The 22,179-nt window shown below is 43.1% G+C and overlaps 1 protein-coding gene across 1 annotated transcript in view; it reads right to left on the minus strand.

The window, feature by feature from the left end:
* Positions 1-22,179, minus strand: part of LOC126419509 (uncharacterized) — a 101,561-nt gene that overhangs the window by 52,696 nt on the left and 26,686 nt on the right. The window lies entirely within an intron of this gene.

Genomic DNA, 22,179 nt, shown 5'->3' on the forward strand with positions numbered 1-22,179 from the left:
TAGGGTGCGAAAATTGGCAATTGACTCTAAATAATGAAAAGTGAGAGGTAGTCCGCATGAGTGCTAAAAGGAATCCGTTAAACTTCTGTTACACGACAAATCAGACTAATCTAAAGGCCGCAAAATGATCTAAATACCTGGGAATTACAGTTATGAACAACTTAAATTGGAAGGAACACATACACTCAGTGTGTCTTTCCTTGTTACTGAAATATTGCACAGTCACAGCCAGTAAATCTGATGTGCCGTAATAGAAATGTGTGTCTCCATTACATCTACACACTCTCTACTATCTTGTTCGTATTCCTGGTCGTCCTCGATTATTGGTAGAGTGGTTGTCATCGCTGTATATGAGTGTAAGCTCACCGGACCAAATATTGGTCAAAGCTTGAAAAGAAGACGCTAGCCACTCTGGAGCGCTGTAGGTGGTATACAACGGCTGCCTCGCGGTCATGTGCCCCTTCTTTGCTGACGTAATTCATGGCAGTGAATTGGTGTGTATGTGTCAGCCGGTTTTATGGAGTCAGCGTGTAATTAGGTCACTGTGGAGACGTTGCTAATTGCATGACAGAGATATCATGTTTCGATGTATGTGGTCCACTCCTTCCTTGCCTCATGTGTGTAATGCGAGGGAGGCTGGGTTGACACGCGTTCATATATACCTCAACTCGCCGACTATGGGTTAGTCACGTAAAAGGGGACTGTTATAACGATAGCCGGCCGTGGTGGCCGTGCGGTTCTAGGCGCTCCAGTCCGGAGCCGCGCTGCTGCTACGGTCGCAAGTTCGAATCCTGCCTCGGGCATGGGTGTGTGTGATGTCCTTAGGTTAGTTAGGTTTAAGTAGTTCTGAGTTCTAGGGGACTAATGACCACAACAGTTGAGTCCCATAGGGCTCGGAGCCATTTGAACCATTTTTTTTTTTGTTATAACGATATGTTTACGTAACGTGTATACATAAACATACAGTTATAAATGTCCCCGTTCGTAGTCGCTAATTATAACAATATGTTTACTTTTGTGCTGTAACATATAGCAATAATCAGCGGTGGAAATATATTTGCGAACGCCGACCGTTTGCGGCTGTTTCTTGTTGGATCGTCTGATCAGTCGGAAGTTGCATTGCAGAGGAGAGTAAATGCCTATTCAAAATATAATTATTTTTGGATAGCTCAACATGAATTTCCTAAGGGACCGTAGTTTATGATGCATTTACCAGTAGAATATGGTGCGGAGATAATATTTCGCCGCATACAACTTCCGTCCGATTTCGACGAAAGAATTCGTGACTGTGAACTCTCTATTTGGCAGAAACATAAAGAAAATTAAATAACTTCATGAAGGAGTGAGACATAGATTCTATATTAATTAAATAGTCCATACACCAGTTCCATTTAAATCTGAATTTATGGCAATTAATAGATGAACTTACACTGCAATGAAAGATTTAACATGGATGCCATTTCGACTGGCACTTCTCTTCTTGTAATAAAAATTATTCCTTTGACGTTTTCACATTCACGTTGCACAATAAATTTACTGCTATGCAGTATTGCACTTTTAGTATTGCACTTTTACTTTACGCTAAAATAATATTATTTTTAACGGCGTTTCAGTTAACAAAAAACATTTACAACAAAAAGAGTCTGTCGTGGAACTGCAAAATACGACACTATACAACAGTAATTAGACCCGAAGCTCTCTACGCATCTGAGACACTAAACCTTCAACACAGAGCACTAAAAGAGGAATTAGAAGTGAAAGAACGTAAGATAATGAGGAAAATTCTAGGACCAAGAACTAAAGATGGGATACATTATCCAAAATCCAATGCAGAAATATATAAAAATATCTCCAAAATAACAGACACAATGCGCATGAGAAGAATCCACTTCATGGGGCACTTAGAAAGAATGGACTCAAACAGGTTAACGCACAAAATCCATACATTTTTAAAGGACAAAACTACAAGACCGAACTGGTACAAACAGATCGAGAAAGACCTGAGAGAATTAGGGTCTCCAAATCTACATGATAGAAATGAAATCAGAAAAATCACAAACACACGGGGTTTTGAGGAAGAAGAGAGAAAAACTAACCGACATACATGGTCTACGCAACGAAAGCTAGCCCATTCGTTGTTTATGAAGGAATACTGGGCGAAAAGGAAGGCCAACAAATGTTGATTACGCGTGGTCCTAAGTGATCCATCCGCGAAGAAGAAAAAGAATACGGCGGCAAGACATGCACGTCCGACACAAGTTACAAGAGACAAGAGACGAATGAGTAACTGTTCATCGACAATATCTCGTACATCAAAAAAAATGTGTAAAAGTTTTCTTCTTCTGTCCGTTTTTCGCGGCGCGGTTTTCAAAGTCAGTAACTCACTGCATCTCTGACGGCGCTTCGACAATAAACAAGTTACGTCACAGGTCGTTCACCTTTTACATTCTCGCAATATTATTTGCTAACTGTAGCTGCTGCCGAGCGACTGCTCGATTAGTGAATGATTGAAAATGATAAGGCAATCACATAATGTTACACTGTGTACTGAGATTTTTACGTGCACTTAGTCAGTTAGTCCGTAAGGTCTCAGGTGGATATGTTGAGTAACTGGTTACAATCTTACTTTATTGAGGCAGAGTAGCCTGCACCTACCGCAGAGTTCTGCAACGTACTCGTATACTGTCACCATAAATTCGAGGCCTAATGCTAGTCACCGAGATTGGGGTAATAGGAGCAACCCTGTCGACTAACCTTCTTTGTCCCAAGCAGTAGAATCTGTGAGGAGTAGCCGTCTCCCTGTCAGCTGACCATGACTGTACAACGATAAATTGACTGTGTTTGCTCCACCCAATGAACTGACCTTCATTGACCCACAACGCGAGTAATGGGAGTCACCCTGTAAATTAACTGTCATAATTTGTTACGATTTTACTATAACACAGCGATGTGTGGGGCAATTATTTACAATTGATCTGTAGTTGATGATGTGTGGAGGGCGACGTATTATGTAATTTCTACTGTGCGATAACGTAAGCTACTGATATGAGTATAGGGTAACAAATGTTTCGTATGGCAGGCATAGAGTCACTGTTACATTCGGCCGACTTTGAAAGACGACTGTTTAAAGCATAGAGACCCCTGTTTGCTACCTCTACAAATGTTAAATACTGCTTTTTGTGTAGATAATAAACAATGGCCTCGATGGTATACGGCACCTAGATCTAGACATAATCAACGTCTCAACTAAAAGTGGAGGCATGATTTCATGATAGTGTCTCCATATTGGGGCTTTATCATCTACAACAAGCTTTGATAAGCAAAACTCATCAGTATTGTGTGGTAGAAGAATCAGTCAACATGCCTTGCTCCAAGGTGCTAAGCACCACTCAGCTATTAGGGAAGAGCACGAGGCTAACTGAAGAAGGCTTTGGTTTGTCGTTATTATGAGAGAACCTGGACAGTCTTGTTACTGACATTGGGAACATAAATTCTCCGAAAATGGCATACTCTTTCACCAGAAGAATTTTAATGTGCTTAAACCTATAACAGAACAATATTATGGTGGTTAAAATCGGTGATCAAGTGGACTGCCAAGAACATTAATTTGGAGAAGGGACGGTCTGTAATATTAAAGACGGAACTGTGTGCTACATTTAACAATTATCTATGTGGTAAATTGTCCATGGTCAACTCTGCAAGAGATGGCGTGAAGGCAAAACTGTCATATCTCTTACACTTGGATGATAATATGTCGGCTACAAAGTGCTGGAACCATTTTCAGGAAATATAAAAATTCTATGGCTCTATCATATAAAGTAGAATTGGATGACATCAAAATGACTGTCCTAATGCATCAGCTGCCTCGGATATTGCAGCAGCTTTGTGTAGACGACTAGATATAACACAAGATTTTTCTGTAATTTTTCGCAAAATAGAGATGTGGGGTCACTAACATTAAACCACCTCCTTTGAGTGCAAGGACACTTCGGACGAATAAGCAATGTCATGGAGAGCAACAATAGGACAGTTGGATTAGGCTGATTAAAATGACTGAACTCCAATTGTAATGATATGTGTGTCAAATTACAAGCACAGGATATTGACCAACATCTTATCGATTTTATAAAGTGTCCTCGTATCTGTCTACAAAATAAATTTACATTATCCTTGGCTAAAGAACATATTATTCTCAGACTGGAAGCTACGATGTAGAGCTATAGGAAGGATGTTGCTGCGTTCGAACCAGTGGAAGGCTGTTTAAATATATTAAAAACCAACGAATAGTACTTAAAATGTGCTCCAATACACTCTGCACCAAATGCTTCTCTGTGGTATACATTACTGGATAGCTAGCAGATCAGTTGCTGTGTTATGTTTAACAGTGTTCTGCTGTAGCAGTAAGAATATGCAAAAGTCGACGGGTGTAAAAATCAACATTCTAGACAGTACAGAAAAAGGACATAACTTTTAATTATACACCTGAAAACTATTTGAAACTGTCAACTCAGACTCCAACAAGGAGAATGTACGTACTATACATGTGTGTTAAATCGAAGTTTAGGAAACTAATTTTTCTAAATCAAGGACAGTGGTGTCCACAATACTGTGAAATAAAGACATTTCCAAATTGGGACTCATTCCCACAAATAACATTATTCCACTCTTGTTTAATAAAAAGATCCAAAGTATCAAATAGAACTGAATCATGCTCATTTAAAGTAATTATGTCTTTAAGTACGGTTAATGTGTTACATGTACCCAAAAGAACGCTGGAAACAGGAGAGATTGTATTCAAAAAACAAAAACTGGATTATCTGGCGGAAAAAATTGTTGTGAAGGAAGAACATAAACTACTGCTGGAAAAAAAGCATTGCAGATGTGGAAGCAATGTTTACCTACTACTTTAAACACAGTCCATTGCAGAAATCTGCATACAACTAATACAAGGCAACAGCATATGCTGCGATATCAAAGGAATGTTCCAGCATCTTGAGGCGCCGGTAGACACAGAAAAGGATTGATCAGATGATGTTTACTGTATTAAAAGACATATGAAAAATCTGTTTATAAACATCCATTCCCAATCGGATCTGCTCAGAAACGATAACTGTATTGTACCTAAATATGATGGCCTGAGCATTATGCATCCAGCAACAGAAAAGCTGTTTGTAGAGCTTAAAACCATCAGAATAACTAAATTTAACAAGCAATCACTTACAATCATACTAAACTGGAAATTTTAGATGGGAGTTCTGCAAGAACGTGGCAGTGAAGAGTGCACTATTTTCGTCCATGAAGGTGTGGAATGTTTTACCAACCGTTCAAAGCGGGAAGCAAAAGGCAACATTAAAATCCTCTAAAGTTCTCAACTAGAAGAATTACTAGAAACAACGGTGATGATTGTTAAGGGGATAAAAGGGGTAGTACGTAGGAGAAAAATTAGATATGTATTAGAATTCAGTAACGTATTTTCTTTGTATTTATGAAGTTAGTGGTTGGACAAACAATCAGGTGACTTAAATATAGATTTACATTGTAAGTTAAAGTTAAGATGGATGTTCCTAAAACCACACTAAACAAATATAAAATTGTTTCTTGGGTATATTGATGATCAAAAATTAACAAAGATTTTGTGAACATAAATTTGTTTTATTACATGTTACCCTACAAATAACCTTTAAAACCTCTCCTAGTTATGATGAACTACATACATCTTTTAGATGGTGATGCTGAGAGGTAGTTCGAGGTGGGTGGTTGCATGGCCCTGAATCAGCCTAAACTAGGTATCCAAACGCATCACAACCTCCATTTATAACATGTAGGAAAACGTGAAAATATTAATTTTGATTTTAGTATACGTATGAAAAATATAGTTGATGAGAACTGTACCTAATGTAAACACCGTAAGTTGATGTCTCTACTGCCTTAACAAAGGAAAAGCTTTAAGAACATTTTGTAAGTGATTTTATTGTGTGTGTGTGTGTGTGTGTGTGTGTGTGTGTGTGTGTGTGCGTCTGTGGCGTGTGCGTGCGTGAAAAATGAAAGAATATATAATAAATGTGGAAAAAAAACTGCTGTGAAGACCTTAACCTCGAACGTGTGTGTGAAAATGTAAAAATATAAAACACTTTAAACTATGAATATCCCTTGTCATAACTTGAGTGTGTGTAATAAGCTACGCTGAACGGCGTACGTAGATGTACTTGGTCGTTACAGGATCTAGAGTTATTGTTACGATGCCAACTAGCAACTGGTTCTAGCGTGCATTCTAGCATGCATAATTTGTACGCTGTGGTAACTCATAACATGACCGAACAGCAGAGATGGAGTATTTGAGTGGTAACGAATTACGTTAAATGAAACTAGCATGACATCATAACTGAAAACAACCTTGACATCTTTCTGGTGTCTCAAACGTAAGTTTCTTCACGCTGGAACATAAGAAGCAGGAAACTGATATAGTTCGATATAGAAGTACTGGAAGGATAAAATGCAAAGAAGGTACCTCAGAACGTCTCAAATGAAACTTTTAACGTGAAGTAAAAACGTCCCTAATATGAAGTTGCGGGAATCAACAGATATCACAGTAATGTCAGCGTTGCAACATCCATTCCTCTACCACTAAGGCGAAATAGTGGAGGTTACAAAGTATTTACTTGTGGGGGTCTGAACGCAAACGAAGGAAGTACCACCACTAATGGTTAAAAATAGGTTTTCCAGAGTTGTGACCCTACTGATCAGCCCTCATTGCCAGGTCTCATAATCTATCATATGACATGTTGGGAACAGACAAAATTCGGTAAGCAATGAAGACTGGAATTCACGATCCAGTGGCAGAAAAATTGGAAGTTGGATGACGTCGCTACAAACACTGAACACACATCTACATCTACATCCATACTCCGCAAACCACCTCACAGTGTGTGGCGGAGGGTACTTTCAGTACCTCTATCGGTTCTCACTTCTATTCCAGTCTCGTATTGTTCGTGGAAAGAAAGATTGTCGATATGCCTGTGTGTGGGCTCTAATCTCTCTGATTTTATCCTCATGGTCTCTTCGCGAGATATACGTAGGAGGCAGTAATATACTGCTTGACTCCTCGGTGAAAGTATGTTCTCGACACTTCAACAAAAGCCCATACCGAGCTACTGAGCGCCTCTCCTGCAGAGTCTTCCACTGGAGTTTATCTGTCATCTCCGTAACTCTTTCGCCATTACTAAATGATCCTGTAACGAAGCGCGGTGCTCTCCATTGGATCTTCTCTATCTCTTCTATCAACCCTATCTGGTACGGATCCCACACTGGTGAGCAGTATTCAAGCAGTGGGCGAACAAGTGTACTGTAACTTACTTCCTTTGTTTTCGGATTGCATTTCCTTAGGATTCTTCCAATGATTCTCAGTCTGGCATCTGCTTTACCGCCGGTCAACTTTATATGATCATTCCATTTTAAATCACTCGTAATGCCTACTCCCAGGTAATTTATGGAATTAACTGCTTCCAGTTGCTGACCTATATTTCTTTCTATTACACTCGTCTACAATGAGATTCAATTTCCATTCCCTGCACCATGCGTCAATTCGTTGCAGATCCTCCTGCATTTCAGTACTATTTTCCATTCTTACAACCTTCGATTTACTACAGCATCATCTGCGAAAAGCTTCAGTGAGCTACCGAAGTTATCCACAAGGTCATTTATGTATATTGTGAATAGCAACGGTCCTACGACACTCCACTGCGGCACACCTGAAATCACTCTTACTTCGGAAGACTTCTCTCCATTGCGAATGACATGCTGCGTTCTGTTATCTAGGAACTCTCCAATCCAATCACACAATTGGTCTGATAGTCCATATGCTTTTACTTTGTTCATTAAACGTCTGTGGGGAACTGTATCGGACGCCTTGCGGGAGTCAAGAAACACGGCATCTACCTGGGAACCCGTGTCTATTGCCCTCTGAGTCTCGTGGACGAATAGCGCGAACTGGGTTTCACACGATCTTCTTTTTGGAAACCCATGCTGATTCCTACATAGTAGATTTCTAGTTTCCAGAGAAGTCATTATACTCGAATATAATACGTGTTTCAAAATTCTACAAGTGGTCGACGTTAGAGATATAGGTCTATAGTTCTGCACATCTATTCGACGTCCCTTCTTGAAAACGGGGATGATCTGTGCCCTTTTCCAATACTTTGGAGCGCTACACTCTTCTACATCTACATCTACATTTATACTCCGCAAGCCACCCAACGGTGTGTGGCGGAGGGCACTTTACGTGCCACTGGCTTTACCTCCCTTTCCTGTTCCAGTCGCGTATGGTTCGCGGGAAGAACGACTGTCTGAAAGCCTCCGTGCGCGCTCTAATATCTCTAATTTTACATTCGTGATCTTCTCGGGAGGCATAAGTAGGGGGAAGCAATATATGTGATACCTCATCCAGAAACGCACCCTCTCGACACCTGGCGAGCAAGCTACACCGCGATGAAGAGCGCCTCTCTTGCAGAGTCTGCCACTTGAGTTTGTTAAACATCTCCGTAACGCTATCAAAGTTACCAAATAACCCTGTGACGAAATGCGCCGCTCTTCTTTGGATCTTCTCTATCTCCTCCGTCAACCCGATCTAGTACGGATCCCACACTGATGAACAATACTCAAGTATAGGTCAAACGAGTGTTTTGTAAGCCACCCCCTTTGTTGATGGACTACATTTTCTAAGGACTCTCCCAATGAATCTCAACCTGGTACCCGCCTTACCAACAATTAATTTTATATGATCATTCCACTTCAAATCGGTCCGCACGCATACTCCCAGATATTTTACAGACGTAACTGCTACCAGTGTTTGTTCCGCTATCATATAATCATACAATAAAGGATCCTTCTTTCTATGTATTCGCAATACATTACATTTGTCTATGTTAAGGGTCAGTTGCCACTCACTGCACCAAGTGCCTATCCGCTGCAGATCTTCCTGCATTTCACTACAATTTTCTAATGCTGCAGCTACTCTGTATACTACAGCATCATCCGCGAAAAACCGCATGGAACTTCCGACACTATCTACTAGGTCATTTATATATATTGTGAAAAGTAATGGTCCCATAACACTCCCCTGTGGCACGCCAGAGGTTACTTTAACGTCTGTAGACGTCTCTCCATTGATAACAACATGCTGTGTTCTGTTTGCTAAAAACTCTTCAATCCAGCCACACAGCTGGTCTGATATTCCGTAGGCTCTTACTTTGTTTATCAGGCGACAGTGCGGAACTGTATCGAACGCCTTCCGGAAGTCAAGAAAAATAGCATCTACCTGGGAGCCTGTATCTAATATTTTCTGGGTCTCATGAACAAATAAAGCGAGTTGGGTCTCACACGATCGCTGTTTCCGGAATCCATGTTGATTCCTACATAGAAGATTCTGGGTTTCCAAAAACGACATGATACTCGAGAAAAAACATGTTCTAAAACTCTACAATAGATCGACGTCAGAGATATAGGTCTATAGTTTTGCGCATCTGCTCGACGACCTTTCTTGAAGACTGGGACTACTTGTGCTCTTTTCCATTCATTTGGAACCTTCCGTTCCTCTAGAGACTTGCGGTACACGGCTGTTAGAAGGGGGGCAAGTTCTTTCGCGTACTCTGTGTAGAATCGAATTGGTATCCCGCCAGGTCCAGTGGACTTTCCTCTGTTGAGTGATTCCAGTTGCTTTTCTTTTCCTTGGACACTTATTTCGATGTCAGCCATTTTTTCGTTTGTGCGAGGATTTAGAGAAGGAACTGCAGTGCGGTCTTCCTCTGTGAAACAGCTTTGGAAAAAGGTGTTTAGTATTTCAGCTTTACGCGTGTCAACCTCTGTTTCAATGCCATCATCACCCCGGAGTGTCTGGATATGCTGTTTCGAGCCACTTACTGATTTAACGTAAGACCAGAACTTCCGAGGATTTTCTGTCAAGTCCGTACATAGAATTTTACTTTCGAATTGGCTGAACGCTTCACGCATAGCCCTCCTTACGCTAACTTTGACATCGTTTCGCTTCAGTTTGTCTGAGAGGTTTTGGCTGCGTTTAAACTTGGAGTGAAGCTCTCTTTGCTTCCGCAGTAGTTTCTTAACTTTGTTGTTGTACCACGGTGGGTTTTTCCCGTCCCTCACAGTTTTACTCGGCACGTACATGTCTAAAACGCATTTTACGATTGCCTTGAACTTTTTCCATAAACACTCAACATTGTCAGTGTCGGAACAGAAATTTTCGTTTTGATCTGTTAGGTAGTCTGAAATCTGCCTTCTATTACTCTTAGATAAACCTTCCTCCCTTTTTTTTATATTCCTATTTACTTCCATTTTCAGGGATGATGCAACGGCCTTATGATCACTGATTCCCTGTTCTGCACTTACAGAGTCGGAAAGTTCGGGTCTGTTTGTTATCAGTATTCAGTATGTCCAAGATGTTATCTCCACGAGTCGGTTCTCTGTTAAATTGCTCGAGGTAATTTTCGGATAGAGCACTCAGTATAATGTCACTCGATGCTCTGTCCCTACCACACGTCTTAAACATCTGAGAGTCCCAGTCTATATCCGGTAAAATTGAAATCTCCACCTAAGACTGCTGAGAAAATTTATGTGAAATGTGTTCCAAATTTTCTCTCAGTTGTTCTGCCACAAATGCTGCTGAGTCGGGAGGTCGGTAAAAGGAGCCAATCATTAACCTAGCTCGGTTGTTGAGTGTAACCTCCACCCATAATAATTCACAGGAACTATCCACTTCCACTTCACTACAGGATAAACTACTACACTCCACCACCGAATGCATGCAATCTATCCTTTCTAAACACCGTCTGTACCTTTGTAAAAATTTCGGCAGAATTTATCTCTGACTTCAGCCAGCTTTCTGTACCTATAACGATTTCAGCTTCGGTGCTTTCTATCAGCGCTTGAAGTTCCGGTACTTTACCAGCGCAGCTTCGACAGTTTACAATTACAATACCGATTGCTGCTTGGTCCCCACATGTCCTGACCTTGCCCCACACCCGTTGAGGCTGTTGCCCTTTCTGTACTTGCCCAAGGCCATCTAACCTAAAAACCGACCAGCACCCGATACACAACCCCTGCTACCCGTGTAGCCGCTTGTTGCGTGTAGTGGACTCCTGACCTATCCAGCGGAACCCGAAACCCCACCACCCTACGGCGCAAGTCGAGGAATCTGCAGCCCACACGGTCGCAGAACCGTCTCAGCCTCTGATTCAGACCCTCCACTCGGCTCTGTACCAAAGGTCCGCAGTCAGTCCTGTCGACGATGCTGCAGATGGTGAGCTCAGCTGTCATCCCGCTAGCGAGACTGGCAGTCTTCACAAAATCAGATAGCCGCCGGAAGCCAGAGAGGATTTCCTCCGATCCATAGCGACACACATCATTGGTGCCGACATGAGCGACCACCTGCAGATGGGTGCACCCTGTACCCTTCATGGCATCCGGAAGGACCCTTTCCACATCTGGAATGACTCCCCCCGGTATGCACACGGAGTGCACATTGGTTTTCTTCCCCTCTCTTGTTGCCATATCCCTAAGGGGCCCCATTACGCGCCTGACGTTGGAGCTCCCAACTACCAGTAAGCCCACCCTCTGCGACCGCCCGGATCTTGCAGATTGAGGGGCAACCTCTGGAACAGGACAAGCAGCCATGTCAGGCCGAAGATCAGTATCAGCCTGAGACAGAGCCTGAAACCGGTTCGTCAGACAAACTGGAGAGGTGTTCCGTTCAGCCCTCCGGAATGTCTTTCGCCCCCTGCCACGCCTTGAGACGACTTCCCACTCTACCACAGGTGAGGGATCAGCCTCAATGCGGGCAGTATCCCGGGCAACCACAGTCGTAGTCCGATCGGGGGATGCGTGGGACGAGCTGGCCGTCCCCGACAAACCCCCATCCGGACCCCAACAGTGATGCCCATTGGCAACAGCCTCAAGCTGTGTGACCGAAGCCAACACTGCCTGAAGCTGGGCGCGAAGGGATGCCAACTCAGCCTGCATCCGAACACAGCAGTTGCAGTCCCTATCCATGCTAAAAACTGTTGTGCAAAGAACGTCTAAACTAATCTACAGAGAGCAGCAAACAAATCGATACAAAATTTAAACGGTTATTAAAATACAAGATTGCTTAGTAAATGCAGTAATGCTGCTACTTGCGCACTGCTGACACACTGCTCGGCGGCGGAAGGAGACTACGCGATTTTACACTATTCAGGTACTAAAACGCGATGCTACAACTCTCAAATACTATAATACGCCCGAAATTTATGAATCAAACAATGTAAGTACCAAAAACACGCAAAGAAATTAAGAATTAAACTATGTAACAAATGAGTGAGCCAGGAGTATACGACTTGCTGCTGCAGCTGCTTATCCAACGGCGGCAGGGCGCACACTCTAGAGACCTACAGTACACCGCTGCAAGAAGGGGGGCTAGTTCCTTCGCGTACTCTGTGTAAAATCGAACTCGTATACCATCAGGTCCAGCGGCCTTTCCTCTTTTGCCACCAAGTGAATAGGATTCGACAGAAGTATTTCTACGGTGGCGTAAAAGCTAGAGCTCCAGTGAAATGATCGACAGACCGAACTGGAAGACAACAAAAGAGTCATGGATAGTGGAACTATTCTCTTAAAATTAAAAGCTAAAAATTCGAATATAAATGGAGGAACATGGAGAAACGTAACAGTTCTTCGAAGAAAAAAAAATCATGGGTAATGACTATGATGGAAAAATTAGATGATCTCAGGTTCTTATAAAGGTGTACCGGCAACATATGCGCCATTATCTGATATCACAAGAGAACTAGCAGCTTTTACAGGAACACACAAGTTAAAATAACCCCACAAAAATAAGAGAGAGAGCAAGATTTAGTTTATGATCGTTTAGTAATTCGGAGAGTCTCAAACCAATGTACTGAAGGCATATAATATTCATCCATTAGCAAACAATAAGACGTGGAACGGGAAACTTCCACAATTCGGGAAAACGTGAAAGGTTTTGAAGCTGGAGAAGACCATTAGTTGCTTCTAAGAGACCCAAAGGAGCCCAAGACGGTCAGTCATTAATCGTTTAGAGGGTGGTAAAAAGACGAGTGCTCATACATTCACCAACGAGGACCAAAGAAGGCATCGTTAGGTCACCAGGCTCCTTGTTTAATAGCTGCTTGTTAAATGCTTATTTCCTTGAGAAGTAGTATCTGACCAGTGGGACACCTACCAAACTTGTGGAAACGCCTCGCAGAAGGATACTTTAGTTTAAAATAACGTGTTAGCGAATCTTCTGAAAGACTGCTCTGGGAACTGACCCACGAGCAACTCATAACAGGGTAGACCAGCGTGCCTATCCTGTTAGGGTTTTTGTTAAGAAGTTGTTGTCTGTAACAAAACGTTCCTCTGAGAATTTAGCTCTTCCAGATAGAAAAGCAACTCTCTATCGTTACGTTAGCCGCGCGGGATTAGCCGAGCGGTCTTAAGCTCTGCAGTCATGGACTGTGCGGCTGGTATCGGTGGAGGTTCGAGTCCTGCCTCGTGCATGGGTGTGTGTGTTAGTCCTTAGGATAATTTAGGTTAAGTAGTGTGTAAGCTTAGGGACTAATGACCTTAGCAGTTAAGTCCCATAAGATTTCACACACATTTGAACAATTTTTTGTTACGTTAGAAAAGAGTTTGCCAAAAATTTGAATAGACAATATTGGTAGTGAATTTGCACAGGCGTCAAAGGCACAAGTTTTTATTTTAGAATAACAGATAAATCCGAAATATTTCCAGCCTAACTACGACTTCAGATATATAAAATATCTGTCGACCTACGAATTTCGAATGTAGAGTGAAGTACATTTTTCGAGGAGAATTAGGTATGAAAATGCTTTTTGAAAGATGCATTCCGTAATTGTTGAGTGCTGTGCGAGATAACAATCGAATTTTGTACTGCAGGTCAGACATATATTCACCTAGACGTCAGAGTCGATCAGAAGCAGCAAAAACGGACTCGCTGCAAGAAGGTGCTCAAACGTCAAGTGACAAGCGTCAGTCCATTGCTGCATTGAAGCGTCTCAAGTGTCGTTCATAATTTATTTAAAGTCATTACAATCTGCGTTCTATTCCCAACAATTAATAAACACGGTGTCCGTAGTTAAAATTCCAGTTTCAAAACGCTGTGGAAAGAGAACCTCTGCTCGGTATAACTTTGAAGAGAATGTTATGGACGCAAGAGAGACGTCATGAACAAAACTAACCAAAATTTTACCACTAGATGACGTTGTAAGGCTCTTAACGTAAATGGGGTCGGCTACAAATGACAGACGAATCGCAATATGACTGCAATATTTTGAATTGCACATTACACTATTTGTATTGTTCAATGTACATAACTGCACAAGTTCGGAAATCAACAGCTGTGGCACTGTTAGTTAGGTAAGCCCATTCTACCACAGCAAGGTCGTACCACACCAGATGGATGAATCGGGTTTTAATTGTCCTGAGACTAAAAACTGCATAAAAGGCAGAGAGACTTCGGTTTCTAATTGACCTGGGGCCAGGCACCGTATAAAAAGCAAAATGATATTGGATTATAATTGTATTGAGGCTGGAGCAAGATATGTTCAGTATGCTGTTCGCCGTTCCCTGCCTTAAGTTGAAATAGAGAAACAGTATGTTTCTCAGTAAATCGTAGTGTCTCGGGGGTCACGTTCAGAATGCATTGCGTAAAGCATGTCTTTAGTTCAGGTATGTTCCTAACTGGAGCACTGATGGCAACATCTTGAAGGTACCCCACAGCCAAAAGTCACACGGATGTAGACCGGGTGATCTGGATGACCAGGCTATAAGGAAATGACGGCTGATAATTACAGCGTTTCCGAAACGCTTTTGCAGCAACCGCTTCACTGGCTGTGCAGCGTAAAGAGTAGCGCCATCTTGCTTAAAAATAATACTACCCTCATTTCCACGCTGTTGAAGCTTTGTCGTGAAGATGGTGCGGAAAAGTGTCTCGAAGCGTTTACCAGTGACAGTATAGGTAACAGGATCCATAGAACTCCTCCTTGAAATAATGGAGGTCTGCGATAAAATATGTCATCAACCATCCACATAGTCCCGTTTTCAGACTGAAGTGGTACCGGTTGACGTGTGCGCTGAATTTTCCTTCCTCATATTCTGCAATTTTGCGCATTGACATATCCTTAGATATGGAAATGGGCTTCTTCTCGGAACACAATATTCCATGACCATTCATTGTCCGCTTCCATGAGAGCAAGAAATTCCAGCGCGGATGTTTGTCTTGCTGGCAGATCAGCAGGAGGCAACTCCTGGACGTGGGTGATGTAGTATGGATAGCAATGTAGGATGTTTCGTAGCATTTTACCCCCCGTGCTCGCAGGCATGACGAAGGTTCGGGCAATTCCCCGCGCACTGCAAGTTTGCACCCCACCGCTCGACCCCTCCTTGCGGAACTGTGGCCACATCTATGACAGACGTCGGATCAATTGCTTTCCTACCTTTACCATATTTCACTTCAAAAAGATCCTTTACTAGAGGCAATTTTTCATGGGTATTCACTGGTTTTTAGCTTGATCCATGACTAGCAACGGTCACACGGAGACCGACCAAGGGTAGAGACTTGTGTCCAGTCGGGCGCTCGTGGGAGTTTCGGCTTGTCTTTCGGAGGAGAAAAGCAGAGGAATGAGACGAAGCACCAGCTGGTGATAAGTATACGTGGCAACCAAATGGTTCAAATGGTTCTGAGCACTATGGGACTTAACTTCTGAGGTCATCAGTCCCCTAGAACTTAGAACTACTTAAACCTAACTAACCTAAGGACATCACACACATCCATGCCAGAGGCAGGATTCGAACCAGCGACCGTAGCGGTCGCGCGGTTCCAGACTGAAGCGCCTAGAACCCCTCGGCCACTCCGGCCGGCATACGTAGCAACCAATGCATTGCTCGGACCAGAATGGGTGCTGCTTTACGGCTGCTTCTCGCATAATGCTCCCTGTGCAACGTGAAGTCGAACAACGCAGCGTGCTGAACACCTGTACTCGCGCACAATCTTAGTTTTTAGACCCAATGCTTCCGACGAAAGCGCATTGCAAAGGAACTTTGGGCCGTACCGACGGGTCGCCATCTGAATAAGCTTTGCAGAAGGTAGTCAGTAACAGAGACCTCTGAGCTGCTAGAGAATACTTCAGCTGCAGAAACGGAACAATAACATGATCCGGAGGAATGGGAAAGAGGCGTCTGCAGATAAAGAGAACGGCAGTTCTGACAGTCAGTAGCAGCAGATCACGACGCTTGCCATTTTTCCACTGAGTGCAGAAGGTTGTGAGAAGCTGCTGGTGGGACTAGGCAAGTATGAGAATATCCCAGCGTTTGTAGGGTAAAAGAAGTTGCGCGAATCTTTTGCTTTTCTCGAGTGACTGAAGGTTCGTTTACGACTCGGCCAGTGTTGTTATTTGCATGTGGTAATTTTTCATTCTTCTGGCAGATTCGGGCAATCACTGTGTTTCCACTGCATATTTGTCTTCCTGTAAGTAAATCGTAGATTATGGTTATATGCCCTTTACCTAACTAAGAAGTCTTTGCCGGGAAATTAAATTAATGGATTAGGACTGTCCAATTTAAAATATTGTCAATTTTCCTGATTTATTCTTTTCCTGAGATCGAATAGTGCCTGTAATAATTTCATATGCGTGCATACGTTACCATAGAATTTTATAGTAAAGAAGGAGTTGTGTGATTGTTTCATTTCACAGCTAGATGATAGATGATTACCGTGTTAATTATCTTTTGTGAGATGTAACACCAGTGTCTCATGTTTGCTAGAGCCACGCCTGTACTCTTACTTTTTTATGTGTGGTGCCTGATTTTTCATACACTTCCGAAAGAACAGAAACCACACATATGTTGGTGAAACATACGGCTTTACAGCATTTCATGATATGTTCAGTGTGAATGCGGCCTATTAATGATGTAGGCGTGGTGCACTGATTTTTTTTATGATGTTTTTGAGGAAACATGAATTGAGTCGTGTAAGAGAGGGATTAACGTCGCCAATTGCGAGGAATCCACGGAGTCTGTGGCATAGCGATTTTATTTTATTTTATTTTATCTTTTTTTTTTTTTTTTTTGTTCTGATGCGAATTTGTGGGTGATGGTCTACGACCCAGTGGTGAGACGATGTTTTATTTGAAAGTGCATCTAATCACGTTTTGACAGGACGAGTATCTATGCAATGGAGGAAACCCATTGAACAGTAATTAATGAGATTATGATCTGTAAAACCCAAATCTTTTGAAGACGACAAGGGAAGACTATAATTCAAATCTATGCTAACATGATAATTACACTGTCAAACAAAGATAAGCTCAGTGACAGGAGTGTTAGTATCGATTAAATTATTATTTAAAAATGGGAGATCTTTAGGAAGGAAGAAAATGAGTAGTCAGAGTTCTGAGTAAGATCTTAATGACTAATTTGATCGGGTATAAATGGAATACAGAAACATGATATAAATCTTGTAGCAAAACTGTGCGACCCACAATAGCTCTAGCTTGAGAAGTATTTAGTGGTGTAATGGTCAATGCAGACACTAACAATGGTGAGGTGTCAGTGAGACACCACTGGGAAAAGCAGTGCTCCATTCTTCCACGGAAGTCGTAGCAGTGTTGAGGGTCCAATCATCGCTCCGCTCGTTATTGGTATAGACGGTAGTCGTAGGAGATTTTGGAGTGCTAATCGTGCGCAAGCTATATACACTCTGTCTATTGAGGCCACATAGACAAAGTAATAACAGCAAGCTGTATGTGCGGGATTAGAGTACGTAGTTCACAACATTATGTGTAGCGCTATCTAATACAAAGTATCCGGATACCTATTAGCGGAAATAATAACGAGTTTTTTTTTCATCTTTCGTCTTTACGAAGGCTTGAACTCTGCTGTGAACACTTTCAATAAAGGGTGTATATGTCCGTGAAGGAACAGCAGCCAAATCTTCATCAAGATTCGAAACTAGAGAAGGTAACGATGTTAGACACTGAGATCTGGAGTTCAGCCGGCACTCTGACTTATCCCAAAGGTTACATTGGATTCAGACAGGGCGTCTGGGTAGGCCATTCTATTTCAGGTATATTGTATACGAAACGTTGTTTCACAGATGCCTCTTTACGACAGGGTGCAAAGTTGTGCTGATGGTTTATGTGGAGCTGCTTGAACTTTGTAACCCCCACCCCCCAATTCAATTCTTTTTAACGCCTCCTTTTTTCTCTTTTCTTTTCAATATCTGTCTACCTCGACAGTTTGTACCCTATACAGCCTTGTCTAGTAGCATGGAAGTTTTCCGTCCTACTGTCCCTCCTTCTTCTCAGTGTTTTCCATATATTCCTTTACTCAGCTATTCTTTGCAAAACCTCATCATTCCTTACCTTATCCGTCGATCTAATTTTCAAAATCTGATATTCTTCGATTCTCTTCGTTTCCAGTTTTACATTCTCAGAAATTTCTGCCTCAAATTAAGCCCTATGTCCCGTACTAGTAGACCTCTCTTGGTCATGAGTGCTCTTTTTGCCAGTTCTAGAGTTATTTTTGTTTCCTCGTTGCTCTGTCTGTCATGGATTATTTTGCTGCCTAGGCAGCAAAATTCCTTAAGTTCATCTACTTTGCAGGCCGGTATGGCCGAGTCGTTCTAGGCGCTTCAGTCTGGAACCGCGCGAACGCTACGGTCTCAGGTTCGAATCCTACCTCGGGCATGGATGTGTGTGATGTCCTTAGGTTAGTTAGGTTTAAGTAGTTCTAAGTTCTAGGGGACTGATGACCTCAGATGTTAAGTCCCACAGTGCTCAGAGCCATTTTTTCATCTACTTTGTGATCAGCAATCCTGTTGTTATGTTTCTAGTTGTTCTTATTTCTGCTACTTCTAATTACTTGCGTCATTCTTTGGTCTACCTTCAACCCATATTCTGAAATAATTAGACTGTTCATTCCATTCAGCATAGCCTGTAATTCTTCTTCAGTTTCACTGAGGACTCTAATGTCATCAGTGAACCTTATTGTTCATATCCTTTCACCTCGAATCTTCAACGTTTCTTTTATTTTGATCATTACTTCTTCGGTGTATAAATTGAACAGAATGGGTGAGAGACTACATCCCTGCCTTACACCGTTTTTAATCCCAACACTTCGTTCTTGGTCTTCCTTTCATACTGTTCCCACTTGGCTCTTGTACATATTGTATATTATCCGCCTTTCCCTATAGCTTACCCCCAATTTTCCTCAGATTTACGAAGGCCTTCCACAATTTTACGTCGTGAAACTCTTTTTCCAGGTCGACAAATACTATGAACGTGTCCTGATTTCTCTTTAGTCTCTCTAGCATCATCAAATGCAACTCCAGAATTGCCTCGCTGGTACCTTTTCCATTTCTAAAGCTAAACTGATAGTCATCTGCACATTCTCAATTTCCTTGACCAGTCTTACGTGTATTACTCTTGAAAGTAGCTGTTAAGCTGATTGCGCGATAATTCTCGGATTTGTCGACTCTTGCAGTCCTCGGAATTGTGTGGATGACGTTTTCCCCAAAGTCAGATGGTATACGGTCAGACTCATTTGTTCGAAAAGGAAACGTGAATAGTAGTTTTTTTACCCGTTACCCGACGATTTTAAAAATTATGATGGAACGTTATCTATCCCTTCTGCGCCATTTGTTCTCAATTCATCCAAAGTTCTCTTAAATTCCGATGTTTCTTCCCTGTAATCTCATGTTTCTTCGTCTGTCACATCATCATCAGGTCTTCCCCATCATAGAGGCCTTCAATGTACTCTTTCAATCTATCTGATCTCTTCTATGCATTTAACATGAAAATACCCATTGCCCTCTTGCTTTTAATTTTACTGAACCCTGTTTCGGCTTTTCTACACTTTCAGTCAGTCTTTCTGAAAATAATATCTTTTTTCGATTTCTTCACATTTTTCCGTGCAGTCAGTTCACCTCAGCCTCCCTGCACTTCCTATTTGTTTCATTCCTAAGTGAACTGCATTTCTGTATTCCTAAATTTCCCTGAACATTTTTGCACTATCCTCTTTCAGCGATCAACTGAAGAATTTATTCTGTTACGCTTGGTTTCTTCGCAGCTACCTCCTTTGTACCTACGTTTTCTTTCCAACTTCTCCGGTTGCCCCTTTTAGAGATGTCCACTCCTCTCCAACTGAACTGCCTACCGAGCTATCACTGTCGCACCCTATCTCTACATTCCTTAGCACTCTCGTAGTCCTTCCTCTATGGTCGTTGATTAGTCTATTCTCTTACGATTCAGCCTGCTCTTCATCAATGCTCAACAGTGACCCGAGTCTATATGTGCTCGTGGGTACGCCTTACAATCTAGTATCTGATTTCGGAATCTCTGCCTGACTGATGTGTAATCTAACTGAAATATTCCTATATCTCCCGGCCTTTACTAAATACACTCCTGGAAATAGAAAAAAAAACACATTGACATCGGTGTGTCAGACCCACCATACTTGCTCCGGACACTGCGAGAGGGCTGTACAAGCAATGATCACACGCACGGCACAGCGGACACACCAGGAACCGCGGTGTTTGCCGTCGAATGGCGCAAGCTGCGCAGCATTTGTGCACCGCCGCCGTCAGTGTCAGCCAGTTTGCCGTGGCATACGGAGCTCCATTGCAGTCTTTAACACTGGTAGCATGCCGCGACTGCGTGGACGTGAACCGTATGTGCAGTTGACGGACTTTGAGCGAGGGCGTATAGTGGGCATGCGGGAGGCCGGGTGGACGTACCGCCGAATTGCTCAACACGTGGGGCGTGAGGTCTCCACAGTACATCGATGTTGTCGCCAGTGGTCGGCGGAAGGTGCACGTGCCCGTCGACCTGGGACCGGACCGCAGCGACGTACGGATGCACGCCAAGACCGTAGGATCCTACGCAGTGCCGTAGGGGACCGCACCGCCACTTCCCAGCAAATTAGGGACACTGTTGCTCCTGGGGTATCGGCGAGGACAATTCGCAACCGTCTCCATGAAGCTGGGCTACGGTCCCGCACACCGTTAGGCCGTCTTCCGCTCACGCCCCAACATCGTGCAGCCCGCCTCCAGTGGTGTCGCGACAGGCGTGAATGGAGGGACGAATGGAGACGTGTCGTCTTCAGCGATGAGAGTCGCTTCTGCCTTGGTGCCAATGATGGTCGTATGCGTGTTTGGCGCCGTGCAGGTGAGCGCCACAATCAGGACTGCATACGACCGAGGCACACAGGGCCAACACCCGGCATCATGGTGTGGGGAGCGATCTCCTACACTGGCCGTACACCACTGGTGATCGTCGAGGGGACACTGAATAGTGCACGGTACATCCAAACCGTCATCGAACCCATCGTTCTACCATTCCTAGACCGGCAAGGGAACTTGCTGTTCCAACAGGACAATGCACGTCCGCATGTATCCAGTGCCACCCAACGTGCTCTAGAAGGTGTAAGTCAACTACCCTGGCCAGCAAGATCTCCGGATCTGTCCCCCACTGAGCATGTTTGGGACTGGATGAAGCGCCGTCTCACGCGGTCTGCACGTCCAGCACGAACGCTGGTCCAACTGAGGCGCCAGGTGGAAATGGCATGGCAAGCCGTTCCACAGGACTACATCCAGCATCTCTACGATCGTCTCCATGGGAGAACAGCAGCCTGCATGGCTGCGAAAGGTGGATATACACTGTACTAGTGCCGACATTGTGCATGCTCTGTTGCCTGTGTCTATGTGCCTGTGGTTCTGTCAGTGTGATCATGTGATGTATCTGACCCCAGGAATGTGTCAATAAAGTTTCCCCTTCCTGGGACAATGAATTCACGGTGTTCTTATTTCAATTTCCAGGAGTGTATAAAGCCTCCGCTTGTGATTCTTCAATAGAGTATTCGCTATTACCACCTGAAATTTATTACAGAACTCAATTAATCTTTCTCCTCTCTCGTTCTTGGTACCGATCGTATGTTCTCCCATAAACTGTTCTTCTATTTCTTGGGTGGGTGACCATCCGGTCTGCTGAGCGCTGTTGGGAAGCGGGATGCAGCAAACTGAAAAGGTACTTGATTGAGAAGTAGAGGCTGCGGTCTCGTAAACTGACATACGGCCGAAAGAGCGGTGTGCTGACCACATGT

This window comes from Schistocerca serialis, chromosome 9 (genome assembly GCF_023864345.2).
Source record: "Schistocerca serialis cubense isolate TAMUIC-IGC-003099 chromosome 9, iqSchSeri2.2, whole genome shotgun sequence".
Classification (NCBI taxonomy): domain Eukaryota; kingdom Metazoa; phylum Arthropoda; class Insecta; order Orthoptera; family Acrididae; genus Schistocerca; species Schistocerca serialis.